Below are 16,119 nucleotides of genomic sequence, written 5' to 3' on the forward strand. Positions count from 1 at the left end.
GGTGGCACAACATACATTAACAATTTCTCTCTCTTTCCCTCTTTCTCTCTTCTTTCATATTTTATTTTCCCAGACCTGTATGCTTCTTCATTTTAAATGTGGAGATCTCTTGAGTTTGTATCTCAGTAGTGATAATAATCTCTTAAAATAATGCTCTGAAGATTAAAACGTTACTCTTATATACAAACATCATTTGTAAATCCCACAACATATGTAAACATTAAAATTTACAACTGCAAATTGAGGCTACCAATTTCAATTAATTTTTATATATTGGCAAGAAAACTACCAATATGATGTCTATAAATGTAGTGGAATCCTGATAGAAACTCTACTGTTTGGTAATTGCATTGGAATATTACTTGCATAAGGGGCATATATTTTTTTTGCAACGTCATGGTGTACGTTTTAGTACTTGTCCCTCTTTTTCCCTTCATGTTTGGTATGTGAAGATCGAAATACAGTGAGATTGCTTGGAGAGAAGGGCGGGCAATCTCTTCTTTGTGGGCCACTTTCTATGAAGAAAACCAGAATCATATATGCAATACATATCAACTATGTATATATGTAAGTAAAAATAGGAGTCCCTGTGGATTTTATTCCACTAGTCATTGCTAACTGTAGGGAGGCAGTGCTCATCTCCATTTCAAGGACATTGAGCCAGCATTGTATGAAGTCATTCCGACAGTCATGTGGTCAGCATGACATCATGAAGCGTGGTGACACCAAAGTAGTGCCTATTTATTCACTTGCATTTGTTTGCTTTCGAACTGTTAGGTTGGCAGAAGCTGGGGTGAGAATGGGAACTCAACCTGTTCCATGGAACATTCAGCAGGTTTTAACAGGTTCTGGAGAACTGGTAGTGGAAATTTTGAGGAGTTCGGAGAACCGGCAAATATCACTTCTGGCTGGTCCCAGAGTGTGGTGGGAATGGAGATTTTGCAATATCCTTCCCTCGGGAGTAGGGAGGGAATGGGGATTTTGCAGTATACTTCCCTTGCCATGCCACCCAAGCTATACTCACAGTCCCCCTAGTAAAAAAAAAATTGAATTTCACCACTGCAACAAGCCCAACGTCTTAACCACTGAGCCTCCTCTCTCTCTCTCTCTCTCTCTCCCCCTCTCTCTCTCCCTCCCCCCCTCTCTCTTTCTCTCTCACACACACACTAAAAAGATTGCATGGAATGTATTTAGTTCTTGTAATCTCATATGTGTTTAGTTAATATAATACAATACAATATAATACAATACAATACAATATATTGCAGAAAAGAAAGAAAAAGAAGGGGATATGAAAACAAAGAAATTATCACAACTAACATTTTGCTGATTTCTTTATCTAATTTAAAACATGATTTTTGTTTATCTTTTTTTTCTTTCTTTTTAAAATTAAAACCATTCTGACATTGAATATAAAGATATTAAAATACTGAAACTTTTCTGACTTATACAATGCTAAACGTACCTCCAATTCTCTTTTCTTCTTCTTTTTTCAGTCTGCTGATTTTATGAAGTAGCAGTTTTGGAAACTTCCTTGTGTTTAACCTCTGTCTGCTTTTCTGCAGACTCATTTCCTTGCTCTTTATTGCTTTTCTCTTCTATCTGAAAGTTGTCAATATTCCCTTTCATTTTCTCTCTCTTGCTATGCCCAGTTCATTCAAGGTTGCCTTGCATAACTTGTCTGCTAAACTTTTTAGTATTCTCAGCACTTTCCACAAAATGCTTTCAAATTTCTCTGAGCTTGATTTATCTGTGACATACTGACTGTATCAACTGCAGACTCAGGTACCCTAACTTTCTTCCTCGACTTCTTTGGTCTGAGAAGGATGTCTGTTATTGTTATTTCATTAATTCAATTTTTTTAATTGTTTGGTACTCGCAATCTGTGGATATATTTCTAAGGAGGCAGATGTTTCAAAATGAGAAGGGATGGTTAAATTAAGAAGCAAACTTTCAACTTATCAAACAAATTGTTTTTTTTTTAACTTTTCAAATATTATCTAGAGAAATCTAGTATAAAGCCCAAAAATAATCTTTCAAATTAAAGGAATACTTTTAAAATATTAATATGATACTAAAATATAGAGGAAATTAGTTTGAGAATAGATATTAGGACTCAGTTATAGATATCCTGACTGCAGCATTAAAAATTCTGGGATAAATTATGATTGTGGGCGGAAGAAAACTTTCCTTGTTTTTATATCTAAGCAAGCTTTAAGCAAATCATGGGTTAGTAATTTATGAATATATAGCAGCTTTATACAGCGGTAGCTTCATCCTTTCTCAGAGGATGATATTATCAATGTGCTTGGCTGGAACAGCTGCTTCTCATCAGCAATGATGGTATACCTGTGTTACCTATTACATTGCAAAGACAAAACATGGGAAAAAGCAGATAGAGTGGAAAATAAGTGTGATGTTGAAATTTTTAGAAATACCCATTTCTGTAAATCTTATTATTAGTATTATTTATCTTTTCCTACTAGGTCAGCATAGGTTTCCTCCCTAAGCAGGGGGTTGGACTAGAAGACCTCCAATGTCCCTTCTAGCTCTGTTGTTCTGTATTCTGTAACCATACAACTGTTGAGAAATGGTCAGTGAATAGAAGCAATTTGATTTTTAGGCTATAGTTCCTGAAGGATTCTGCTTCCTGTCACTATTTAGGGTCAATTCAACTTGCTGAAAATATTCTTACAAGGGTATTTCACATGAATGCAACTCCTATATGTATGGGGAAGATACCTTTTACACCACATATGGTATATACAGTACCATACCAATTACCTCTGTGATTCTGAGTTTCTGGTTTTCAGTTCTGGGTATTTGTCATAGTTTGCTTTTAGTTCCTTTATTTTTATGTCTTTATCTAATTGCAAGCTGCTCAGAATTGCTGTTGAAACTGATCAATCTATCAAGCAAATCAATAATCAAGTATAACACCAGTTTTGTATTTTATAAGGCAGCTGGTGGCAGTATCCAGCTGACCTAAAACAGAGCCAAGCAATTTACTCTTGGTTAGCACTTTGATGGCAGACTGCTAGAAAATACAGGGTTATAAAGGAAATTTAAAAACAAGATTCCTGGGACATGGCAATGGCAGTCTGCCTTCAAACTGATGCCATGAATGGAGTCATCAAGTTGAGCATAACTTGAGGGGTTTTTGTCTTATCCAATAAGAACATATTTGCCATCTGGTTTAATCCTGCCTAAATCTATTGAGAATGACATCTTAATTGAGTTGAGTGAAGCTTATTCCTGACTCAGTGAATACACAATTGCTGCCTGAGGGTATAACTGACACAGAGCAGTCTTAAACATCAGCCATGCTTTGCTCTGCTTTTAAAATTTTTTAAGCAACTGGGCTTATGTAGATTTCAAGCATCCAAATAGTCTAATTAACTATTTCTTCAGACTGAGGTTCTTGATTTTTTTTCTCAAAGCCAACATGGCTGTTTCTGCTTTTTGTGTGTGAGAGACAATGTGGTGCATTAGTTCAGAAGCTAAACTAGATCTCAGAGAATCTAGTTCAGCTTCACTCCCAGATGGGAAAGCTTACCAGATGATTTTTGAGGGGGGTGTCATTCCTTCTCTCTCTGATGAACTTACCACACAAAGTGGCTATTATAAGGAAAAATAGGACAAGGAAGTCTTGAATCTGCTGCCGGAGCTCCTGAAGAAAAAGAAATAAAATACATTAAATACATAAATATATAAAAATGGGTGATGATTCAGATGGTAAGCATAGAATATCCATTCATCTCTCCGCCAAGGTTTTTTTAAAAGATGTCCAAGACTATAAAACTAGACAATTGCTAAAGAAGGAAAAAAATTATCCGACAGTAAGGAAAGTTATTGCAGGTAGTCCTCAACTTACGACCACAATTATGCCCCATTTTTTGTTGTTAAACAAGACACTTGTTTTATGACCTTCCTTGCTACAGTTGTAAGTGAATCACTGCAGTTGTTAAGTTAGTAATATGGTTGTTAAGTGAATCTGGCTTCCCCATTGACTTTGTTTGTCGAAAGGTCTCAAAAGGTGATCACATGATCCCAGGACACTGCAATCATTAAAATATGAATCAGTTGCCAAGGATCTGAATTTTGATCACGTGACCATGGGGATGTTCCAACAGTTGTAAATGTGAAAAACGGTTGTAAGTCACTTTTTCCAGTGCCATTATAACTTTGAATGGTCACTAAATGAATTTGAGGATTACTTGTTTTCAATTTTCTTAGCCTGAAATATATTTCTTTTTTCTTAGTCTTGAGAACAATGAATTTGTAATAATTTATTGACAATAATACTTCCATCTTTTTGACAAAAAATGCTCAAAAAATTAAGAAAACTAAAAAGGGGTGGAGCTTCAGTCCCATGATTGTGATGGCTGCCATATTGACTTGTTGACCATTCCTGCATCTTTATTCTTGGGCAGTGTGATCTGAAAAAGTTTTGAAAATGGCAAGTGATTTGCTAGGTTACTGAAATATTTTGTCAATATTTGATTATTTAATTTATTTTTATTCTGTTTTTCAAAATGGATTTTTTCTATTCTTTTAAAATATAAAAAACACCATCTTAATAAGATAAAATTAAAACATTGATAATAACTATATCAGACTGGTAATCCTCTCCATCTCTAAATGCCTTTCTTAAATTCCAGCTTAATCTTGAAATGGGAACTACATCTGTGATTGATGACTAGTTATGATTAAATATTTCCCCATCAATAGGAACAACCCCACCATTTCACAGAATATCTAAGAATAGTGGTTAGACATTTAAGTCAAGATGATCAATTTTAGTATTAGGTGGCTAATGTTTTGCAATTCTGAAAGCTTTCCAGAAATAGCATTTACAATACTGCATTCCATGGTGGCTGGGTTTACATGCTCAGGTTATATCAAACCCACCCACAGATTTGGCAGAATATATGAAGCCAGTCTCTAGGTGCTAGTTAAGTTTTATCACATTTGCTGTTCTCTAGTTGTTTGGTCTGAACCTAACATCAATTCCAGCTAAGATACCTACAGTATGGGAGTAATAGGTATTGTAGTGTCCAACACATTGGAAAAAAAATAAGATTGAGAACAACTGTTTTAGTTGGAGGATTGTATTAATAGAATCAGAGTTAGAAGGCATAGACAGCAGTGTCAAACTGGTGGCCCATGGGCCAGATGCATCACATGCAGACCACGCCCACCCCAGCTCTGTGAAGGGGGGAAATGTCATGATACATCATGTGATGGCAATGTGACGCTGCGTGTTTGACACCCGTGGCGTAGAGTATAGGGATCCAAATTAAATCAATCAGCACATTACAATCCCAGAAGTCATATTTTCAAGTCCATTTGTGCTTGAAAATGTCTTCTTCCTTTATTTAAGTAAAATAATCGGACTTCCAGAAAGCCCTTCCTATCATAGATGGCACATACACAGGTAGCTTTTTACTGGAGTCATTTCAGCATTCATCAAAGAGAATGATAGAAATATAGATTTGAAATGAATCTGTATGTTGGAAGCAAGTTTGTTATTGGCTCAAAGTTGGCTCATATAATCACTGTTTATTCAAGCCCTGGATTAATACTCATGGATTATTTGAGTTAGAAGATATTCAAAGATTATCTTCTGCTAACACCTTTTCAAGGTTTTTGTCTCTTCCCTCTCCTTTCGACCTGGCATTTTCCAATCGAGACAATCTTACTGGTTTGATTTGACTTCACGATGCAGGAGCCAAGGGCAAAAGCATAGCTAATAAGTCTCCTGCTGGGGCATTAAGAATTGGATCTGCTCACATGAAGAAAATTATATACTACCACATCTGTTACATTTCAGATGCTTCTAATTTAAGCTTTAACAAATGATAGCTTTAAAAAACAAAACAGCTGGCAATTTCTTCTTCACTGTATATCCCCTAATGAAAGTGAATGTTTTAAAACTGAACAAAGAATTCTTTTCTTCTACAACTTAATGTTTGTTAAAAGCCATAACAGATTCAATCCAACATAGCAAACAATGGGTGACCTTTCAATATTCTCAATCTTTTTCAGGCAGGATGGTAAAATGTCACCTAAAACATGACAGTGGTACCTGAAACCTGATTTTAGGGACTCTTGGTGTTCTCTGAGCTTGGTTGTTTTATTGCATATTTTCATTATCAAACTAGGTAATGTTGTTATTGTCCTTGATTGAGGTATTGTTTGCTCCTTGATTGTTGGTCTAATGTTAATCTTGGTGTTAATCTCTGCTCATCTGGGTGTTGATTGCTGATGAGGAGGTGTTTGGGTCTTTTTGTTTCTTTTTTTGGCTTTTTAATCATCTCTTTTGAATGGCATGTGTGTGTTGTTTATACTTGTGTGGCTGCTAATAGCCAATTTGTCTGAGTGTCAGTCTTCCAGGAATTCTCTACGTTTTAGGACTTGGCTTAGCCTAGGGTGCTCACAGTTTCCTAGTTAAAAACAATGGTTGCTTGTCCATATGTTGTGAAATTAAGTAGTTTTTAATCATGTTTTTTGACTGCTAGTTGATGTTCAAGAAACTGCCAAAGTAGCTAATAGTAAACAAGAGCCCAATCAAGGAACCAATCAGATCACTCCCACCAACATCCACAGGGCAAGCCACTAGAATGAGAACAAACCCCACTCCCTGCTAGCGCTGATGATGTTACCTAGTTTGATAATGAAAATATGCAATAAAACAACCAAGCGCAGACAGCACCAAGAACCCCACAGTTCAATCTTCAGCTACAAATATTTTCTTCCAAGACCTGTGGTGGCATAGTGGTTAGAATGCAGTAGTGCAGGCTACTTCTGCCGACTACCAGCTGCCAGCAATTTGGCAGTTCCAGTCTCACCGGCTCAAGGTTGACTCAGCCATCCATCCTTCCATCCTTGGTAAAATGACCCAGATTGTTGGGGGGAATATGCTGACTCTGTAAACTGCTTAGAGAGGGATGTAAAGTACTGTGAAGCAGTATATAAGATTAGTGCTATTGCTATTGCTATTCTATCAGGACCTAATTTCATTGTTTGCCACCTTCTCTGATTCTGCTGATTCCTGTTATCCTCAGCGGCATGCTCAGTTGTGGATGATTGCTGTTGTAGTGTATTAACATAGAGGCTATTCACAAGCAGTGACGTGCGTTTCGGTTTATGGCTGGTGAGGCACTGACGTCATCACAATCAGCTGGCTGGGGAATTCTGGGAGTTGAAGTCCGGACATCTTCAAGTTGCCAAGGTTGAGAAACACTGGTTTAAAGTCTTCAAGGGCCAAATTTTTGACACATGGTAGTGTAGGAAGTTATCATCCAGCCCTCTCCCAGAAAAATGAAATATCCTAGGAAATATTGAAAAGGCAGAATATTTCTCTGGATGTGAAAAGAAACATGTTTTAAAAGACAATAGTTGCCTATAGCTTTCTGCCCATCCCCAGCTAATGGGCCATTAAGATGGCCAAGCTAGCCCACTTTACATAATAAAGACTTCTCCTCACTGCAGCTGTAGGGGGAAGGGATATTACTCAACTGACCACAAGGCAACTGAGAACTCATCACAGCCTAGAGAGTAGCCCCCTGCATGGCACCATGGGAGTCTGACAACCAGTCAGAATACATTTCTTACACAGGAACAGGAAACAAAGGTGGGACTGAACAGAGTATAAAAGCCTAGCAAGCCCCTTCCTCAGCCCTTCTCTTCTTCTCCATCAACATTGAAACATGTGATCACCTTTTCTGTACAGGGCTCAAGCCATGTGGCCCTGTACAACAATAAACCATCTTCCCAAGCAGCCTCCATGTCTCCAGTGTCTTCTTCCCCACTTGGAGCTGAACCCAGAAGGACATTTCTTTCAACAATTGGCGACCACGAGATGGGACTCCAAGCTAGCCTAACTAGTGGATATGGCCCAGGTAAGCCTCCCATGCCGGCACAGACCCCATTGAGTCTGAGGGTGGACTTTATCTTGGCCTTAACCATTGGATCTAGGTTTTAAAGGGGTTTTGAGTTTGAGCTCAAAGGCTGCCTGGAAAGAAGGTGAGTACCTTTAAATTTTAATTCTCTAAAGTTTAATTTTAAAGCATGGCAAAGCATGGGAGATGTATGTATGCGTGTGTGGGATCCTTCTCCTGAGCACAGCTGGATCCTGGTTCCTCTGTGTGTTTTACCAAGAGAGCCTGGAAAGTATTAGGGTCAGGCCAGAGCACAGGACCTTCTGTTAGGGAAAGGAGAGTGTGTGTGAAAATGGATGGAAAAATGAATGAAAATTTTGTTGTTGCTGTTGTTCTGTGAAAGCAAAAAGAAAAAGCAAAGGCTCGTTGTGTGTAAAGAGAAAGAGGTGCAGGTACTAACTGTTAAAGGGAACAGAGGTCCTCTGCAGATTACCTTTTTGATCTGTAAAACCCTAGCGGAAATTCCCTGGTAGGAAGGGACTGAATACTTCATTAGGGAATTTGAAGTCCTTCCCAGAATCTTTTTTTTCCTGAAAACTTACAGGGCGGTGGTCACCCGGCTAAGCCAAAGTGAGCCCTGCATGTAATGGGTCATGGGAAGCGTTAGCTCGAGGGTGACAGGAAAATCCCTTGGAGATTTCCTAGAAGCCTGGGACGCCAGGCACATGCCTATCTTGGCAGGCATGAAGGCAAGGAAATTGTGTGAGAAATGGGCTTTGCTGAAAGATAATACAGGAAAACTAATTTGGCTACATAAAGGTACTTAAAAGAAAAGGGAAAAATGTTGAGGTTTCTTTTTTCTCTTGTCTGTTTGTCTCTTTGTCTTCTATGTAACCACGTGGTTTGTTTGTTAAGATTTGTGCCTGCCCTAATTTAACAGATTTGTAACTAAGAATGTAGGATGTGAAAACCTAAGAGTTCTGTCTTTTTCCTTTCTTATTTTCTCCTTGTTCTTGTGTAAATGTGTGCTTAAGTCTTTGTGCACCTTCAAGGTAATTGTAACTAAGATGTCTCTGAACCAAAAGACAAGGATTTTAAAGTGTTCAAAGAAAGAAAAGAGTTAACTGGCAGAAATTGCCTTCGTTCAGTTTGTTGCCCCCCTCCCCCCCCAAAAAAACCAGAGTACAGAGAAGTATTTTTTTCCTTCCTTCCTTCCCTTTGCCTTAAAGTAACAACCCAGGAAATGTTTTAAGTTCATTTACAGGAAAAGTTCCATCCTTGCTTCTATCGTGTGTTTAAATGATTTTACCTGTTTATTTCCTTCCTGAAGCATGTGAATCCAGACCCCATTTCGCATCTGTGATATCCCCATAATGTTACCAGTTTATCTGTTTAGTAACTGATGATTTTACCATTTTTTTAAAACTCTGCCTGCAAGCTTTCTACCCCTCCAAGCCCCTTCCTTACCCTTAATCCCCCAACAATGCCTTTTCTGTGGGGGAGGGAACCTTGTTTTCATGTTTTTCAGGCCTGGAAGATTTACTCTTCAGGTGAGTAAAGATATTTTTTTTCTTTTGGAGGAGGAGAGTGTTGCCTTGTGTGTGCATGTATAAGATGAAGGAAATTCCTACTAAAGGTTTGCCTTCAACCTGAGTAAAACCCTCTGCACATCTATCTGGCCAACCTACTCGAAACCTAGCCCCTAGAAGACAGTTTTAATTTAGATTTTGTAACAAGTTTGCTGATTTTCTGGCCACCATCAGATGAACTGAAGATAAGTTGTACCTGAGTTTCTTCCCCGAAGTGACTAAGGAGTCCACAGGGATATGTTAGAAAATTGTTGCAGCTGTAATAGTTGTCTTTTAAAAGAAAAGTAGAGCTCGAGCCCCACCCAGATGCAAATGATGTGTTAATAAAATATCTATATATCTTGCTCTTTAAAACTATGCCAGCGCTCTGCTGGGAGAGCTAAGAGTTTGGACCTTTAAAACTATGCCAGCGTTCTGCTGGGAGGACCAACCTAGAACCCTGGCCAATGCAAACAATGTGTGGACAAACATCTCTATACATTGTCTCTATAAATCTTGACCTTTAAAAATATGCCAGCGCTGCTGGGAGTTCAAGATATATAAGAGTTTGGATCTTTAAAAATTAGCCAGTGTGGGCTGGCAGATCCAATTTTAAAACGGAACACCCCAGGGCAGACACAGTTATTAACACTCTAGTGCCTAAGGAGATAGAACAACGGGTGTAACTTCAAGCAAAAGTAAGAAATTTAGCAGGTAATGAGGTAAAGCCTAACTGAATGGGAAGACCTAGGTAATTGGACTTGATTAATTTGATGTAATGTCTGTTAAAAAAAAATTCTTAGGTGTGCATCTATACTAATAACATGTAGAATTGTATGGAATTGATGGTGATATGTTTGACCAGCTAGCTACCTAAATAAATAAGCTTGGGCTTGAAGCTGTGGGAGAGGGGAGAGTAGTTAGGATTTAAACTGCTCTCTGAGTTTCCCCACTGCTTGCAGAATGAACCACATGTTCCCCAAGTAAAGGAAATTGAAGATTTAAAGGGACAGAACCTCCCCCAGGCCTGGAGGGAAGTTGAGATCCCTTAATAATAGAAAATGGAGCTCATTGGCTTATGTACAGCTCCCTGAAGTAATTGTAATAATCGCTTTGTATGAAGAAAAAATGAAATGGGATATTTTTGTATGTGAAATTAATTTACACAAGCAGCCTGATTGCAGTGCAAATGTGAGTGTTGATGATAAAAGTTGGTATGAATGTACTTTAATTCCTTTCATATAAAGAAACAGTAAGTTGCATGGTTGTTTAATGGTATGTGTGTGTGTGTGTTTGAGTGAGCGAGGGATCCATTAAGGGAACTGCGCCTATTTAGGAAAGTAGGTAAATTATGGGGACAGGTTGGGCAGTAGAGAGTAAAGAGAAAGTGATGAAAGAGTGGGAGAGGGGAAGAAAGGAAAAGAGTGAAAGAGACAGAAAGAGACAAAGAGGAGAGAGAAAAAGAGTGAGAGAAGGGAGAAGGAGAAAGTGACAGAAGAATAGAAAAGAGGGAAAGAGAAAGTGAAGAGAGGGAAAGAGAAAGTGAAAAGAGGGAAAGAGAGAGAAGAGAGGAAGAGGAAAGAGATATCCCACAGCCCTTATAACACCCCTGTGTTTGTTATAAAAAAGAAATCTGGTAAATGGCATTTTTTGCATGATTTGTGGGCTGTTAATAAAATTCTCCAACCCATGGGAGCGCTGCAGTGCGGCCTCCCCAATCCAAATTTGATTCCCCAAGAATGTGATCTCATGACACTTGTCCACTATTTCTCAGACACCCGCCCTTTTTGCAGCCCTAATTACAAAAGCCCTTCCGCTCCAGTGGAAGCCTCCTTCAACAGCTTTTCCTATCAAAAACGCTATAACTGTCATGTGCCTGGCAGGAGGATGGTACATGGCACACCCAGCTCACAGAGCCACAAAAATCTGCTCACTTTAACCATTTTTTTCCTCTCTCTTCTGAGAAATTTGGAGTAAATGGGTGACTTGCTCCTTTACCTTTCACTGTTATCTTTTCATCTATAAAAGTTATGCAATTGCATTTCCTTTTCTGCTCTGAATACAATTTTGATTTATTTATTTTTTTCTTCTGGAAATTTTTGAGGTTTAAAATGCTTAATTAAACCTATAAAAAGAAATGATTTTGAGATATTTTGCTTACATTTGTAAATGTTTTAACATACTTGATATGAATTTGCTTCCATCTGAATGGAATCTAATATTTTGGAGTGTTGACTCAAAGTACCTTTTTTTAATTGCATTTTTTTAAAAGCTGTTTTTCTTCCCTTTCTCTTTTACACCTGAGTGCATTTTTAAAAGCTTGTGAGTCAAGGTGCTCTACCCTATGATATTTTGTATGTTTGTTTGCAACACAAGTTGTTGTCCCTTTTGGAAATTTACTCATCTTACTGCAAAAGTGTTTCAATCATAGAAGCAGTGGGAATGTCATGTTCCATGAAATTTACATTGTCTGCCTTCTGGAATAATGTTTGGATTTCCGCATTTGGACAGAATGGGTGAGATTCCACAACATGAGACTAAAGATATGTTTGTAAAGAACTGTATACTTGGTCTCTCTTTTTCTTCACCTCAGAAACAAAGGACTGCTAGCTCAAACCATAACTCTTGAATTGGCTGCTGGTGATTGCATCCTGATAAAACCTGACATGAGGAGAAAAAAAAACTTAGCCAAGCCTGGGACAAACTCTACCAAGCCTGACTGACCACTCTTACCAGCAAGCTAAGCTTACCAGCAAGCTAAGCTAAACTAAGCTTAATGCCATCCAGCAGATATGAAAGAATGGACCCTGAGATGGAGAAGTAAAGACCAAAAGACTTTCTTCCATCCCCAGAAGACAGCTGTAAAGACTATTGGGGAGGGTGAAAATTGATCCTAAAGTTTTCTTTCTTTGCTTCCTTCACAGAAATTCATTGTAAGGTTTCTTTCTTGTCTCATTTATATTGTAATCAGTTTAATGTATTCATGTAAGAATTGTATTTAAGAATGGCTAGTACAGCAATTTTGAACACCTTAGATTTCTGTGTAGTGGGAGGGAAAGTTTGTCCAAAATGTCTGTATTTTCTGTATTGTAGAACCAGCTACACACACACACACACACACACACACACACACACACACACACACAGACAGACAGAAAAAAAAAGAGAGGGAGAGAGAGAGAGAAGAGCCTATTCAGAATTAGATTGAAACTATCTCCTCCACACACAGTTTTTTCCTAGCTTGATTTTTGCCCCAGGCACAAAAGCCTAAACAGGGATTTCTCCCTTTTAATCCCATTGGGGGAGGATCAATTCCCCTCAAGCAATTCCCCCAGTTGAAGAGCTGGCAGAGAGGATCTCCAAAAACCCCAAGCCCTCACTGTGACAAAAACAAAAAAAACAAAAAACCCCACGCTGCCCAGTAAAACAGGATATGTTGCACTGGTGGTCTCATGAGTAGGGAGTCTCCAGGAGTCCCCAGGCTCATTCTGTGTAATTTTACAAATACTAGATAACCTGGATTGCACACCATCTGAACTCAATTTGGCCTCACTAAAATAAGAGCCAGGGCAGGTTGAAGAACCATCCCTTTTAAAATGGGCAGCCTGTAACTTAAAGGGAAAGCAAGGCTGTGAATAATTTTTGGGATTTCTGCTTTTTTTAAAAACCTGTCTGAAAGCTCACAGAAAGTGATATCTGATACTAATTGGCATGGAAAATTGGATACTGTAAATTTCTTTCCAGAAATTTGTGCCCTGGTAGCTAGACCTTCATGGTTGAAAGCTATCTGGGAACCACTGAAGAGATCCTTCTGCTGTCTCTCAATGCTTTTTCATCAGAAGAATTAAGTCTCCCTGATCTGACCAATTTTAATCTTTTGTCAAAACATGTGCGTTCCACTCACATGTTTTGAAAAAAAAAAAAGGAGGGATTGTAGGAAGTTATCATCCAGCCCTCTCCCAGAAAAATGAAATATCCTAGGAAATATTGAAAAGGCAGAATATTTCTCTGGGTGTGAAAAGAAACATGTTTGAAAAGACAGAATAGTTGCCTATAGCTTTCTGCCCATCCCCAGCTAATGGGCCATTAAGATGGCCAGGCTAGCCCACTTTACATAATAAAGACTTCTCCTCGCTACAGCTGTAGGGGGAAGGGATATTACTCAACTCTCCACATGGCATCTGAGAACTCATCTATACCTGGACTCATCACAGCCTAGAGAGTAGCCCCCTGCATGGCACCATGGGAGTCTGACAACCAGTCAGAATACATTTCTTACACAGGAACAGGAAACAGAGGTGGGACTGAACAGAGTATAAAAGCCTAGCAAGCCCCTTCCTCAGCCCTTCTCTTCTTCTCCATCAACATTGAAACATGTGATCACCTTTTCTGTACAGGGCTCAAGCCATGTGGCCCTGTACAACAATAAACCATCTTCCCAAGCAGCCTCCATGTCTCCAGTGTCTTCTTCCCCACTTGGAGCTGAACCCAGAAGGACATTTCTTTCAACAGTAGAATTTAATTATGTTAAATAGATGGGTTTTTTTGTCTTTGATGACCTTCCTAAACTTCTCAAAGCAAGCTGAAAATGTTGGTCCACCCTGACCTTGTGTTTTCTGTGGAGAGGCTGTCCTATAACCTGCCATTCCTAGCATAATCTAATTATTGGGAACCAGGACACAGATTTGCAGAATCCTCTAGATATAACTTTTGGAGATTTTTTTTCTTCATTTATTATTATTTTTTCATTTATTGTAAGGAATTATGAAACAAATGCTTTTAATTCTGTGCTAGGTTCTCTTTATAGCAAAGTCAACATTTTTAAAATTACTTCCTATACTTTCAGCAAGATTTGTAAGGCTGAAATTTAATGAGAATGTGTTCCTGTGAAAGAAGATATGGGAATTCCTGACTTCCCTTTTTTTTGCTTTTTGTCAAGCACTCTGATAGATGAAGCATCTGAAATCTATGGTCCCCCGGGAGAGGCAAGCATTTGATAGGAAACACAGCCGTCCATCAATATTCTTCTTCTTCTTGGATTATTTTTGCTTATATCATTTCCTTTCAGCAATAACAAAAATCCAATTGTTTTCAACACACTGCAGGATCATTTTCTTCTTTCATTTTCAGCACCTTTCAACAGAAAGCTAAATCACGTACATACGAACATGCACAACAGACCAAGGAAAACTCTCAATCACTGAATTCTGCTTGAAATGGCATTATGGAAATATGATTCTGCTTTGGATGCAGCTCACATAGGAGAATGTAAGCAGATTGCCAGTGGAAAATCCCACTATAAAGAGCTTTTCTTTGATCAATTGGAATAGATGATTCCTTCATCTTTAATAATTCAGATTGCCTCTCTGCTTTGCAGGGTATTTCCTCTCACTAGGAAGATGTCACTAGGAGGATGAATTGGGGACTCCCTCAAATGTCTGCTTCTATTTGCAATAAAATATTAGTTTAATAATAATAATGCTTCAATACTTTTAAACAAGCAACACAAACAGGATGAATTAGAAAACAAATAAATAATCAAACAGGATGGATTAGAAAAATTGATTTATATGAATTTTCCCGCTTTCTTCATTCTTAAAAGGAAATGAATTATGCTACTGATTTCCCATCCATTTTAAAATGCAATGAAACAAGTTTTTGGTAAACCAGGTATTTAAATATATTTACATCTGTTTCTTCTTAAAAAAATGTAGTATTTCTTTAAAAGATGCAAGTTTTATGCCACCACAAAACTGCTTCTTTTACCTAACTAATTGGGAAAATAAGATTTTTTTCTCTTTAGATTTGGGGACGCCTTAATAAAATATCCAGCCCACCCACTTTACTGTCTGTATGTTTCCTAAGGCATGTTATGATTATTTATGGGACTGGGCTTAGAGGTCCCAGATACTAATTGACATTTTAAGTCAGGGGTATCAAATTTGTGGGCTGCGGGATAGATGCATCATGCACTGGCAATGCCTACTCCTGGTTTAGCATAGGGGGAAAAAGTTGTGATATATCATGTAATCACAACGTGTCACCACAAGTTTGATACCCTGTCTTAAGTCATCTTTCCTACAAACATTTAGTACTCTAGAGTCTAGAACTCAATAAGTTCTGCACCCTTTTCTTAATTATCTTCTTGAAAACTAGTTTTGAAACAAACATTTTTTGCTTTAGTCTGAGAATTTTTTTTCTTAAAAGAAAATACATCAGACATGCACAAAAATGTGGATAACCTTGAAACAGCTCTTAATGTTTTTGTATGCATGTTCCAAATCCTGAATGGACTAACCATGGTTTATAAATAAATATATTGGGTAGGTTTTCAAATCACATAATACCCAAATCAATCAATGAATCAACATTGTAGCTCAGCATCCTATGTTAACCTAATTATGGTGTTTTACTTGATGTATCCATTAAAATATATCCAACTCCTTTAAAAATTCTTTATTTTTTTCCCAATTGCCAAACAACACATAGGACACAAGATAAAGATAGATTTCCAAATTCATATTTCATTCTTAATTCATAAAATCAATTTGAGAATGTGGGGAAGAGCATATTTGCATCAGCTATTAATTATAATACAATAGCAGAGGAAGGGACTTTGGAGGTCTTCTAATCCAACCCCCTGCCTAGGCAGGAAACCCTATACCATT

General features: G+C 38.0%; 1 long non-coding RNA gene across 1 annotated transcript in view; it reads right to left on the reverse strand.

Moving 5' to 3' along the window:
• Positions 1–1,278: 1,278 nt before the first annotated feature.
• The window catches only part of LOC148045362 (uncharacterized), a 211,304-nt gene continuing 196,463 nt past the window's right edge, over positions 1,279–16,119 (reverse strand). Inside the window, exon 5 of the long non-coding RNA XR_015696690.1 lies at positions 1,279–3,670. This is a non-coding gene — a long non-coding RNA (uncharacterized LOC148045362). The remainder of the gene's footprint in view (positions 3,671–16,119) is intronic.

Source organism: Thamnophis sirtalis, unplaced genomic scaffold (genome assembly GCF_051295495.1).
Source record: "Thamnophis sirtalis isolate CommonGarterSnake01/CBP01778 unplaced genomic scaffold, rThaSir2_p1.2 scaffold_5, whole genome shotgun sequence".
NCBI classification, from domain to species: domain Eukaryota; kingdom Metazoa; phylum Chordata; class Lepidosauria; order Squamata; family Natricidae; genus Thamnophis; species Thamnophis sirtalis.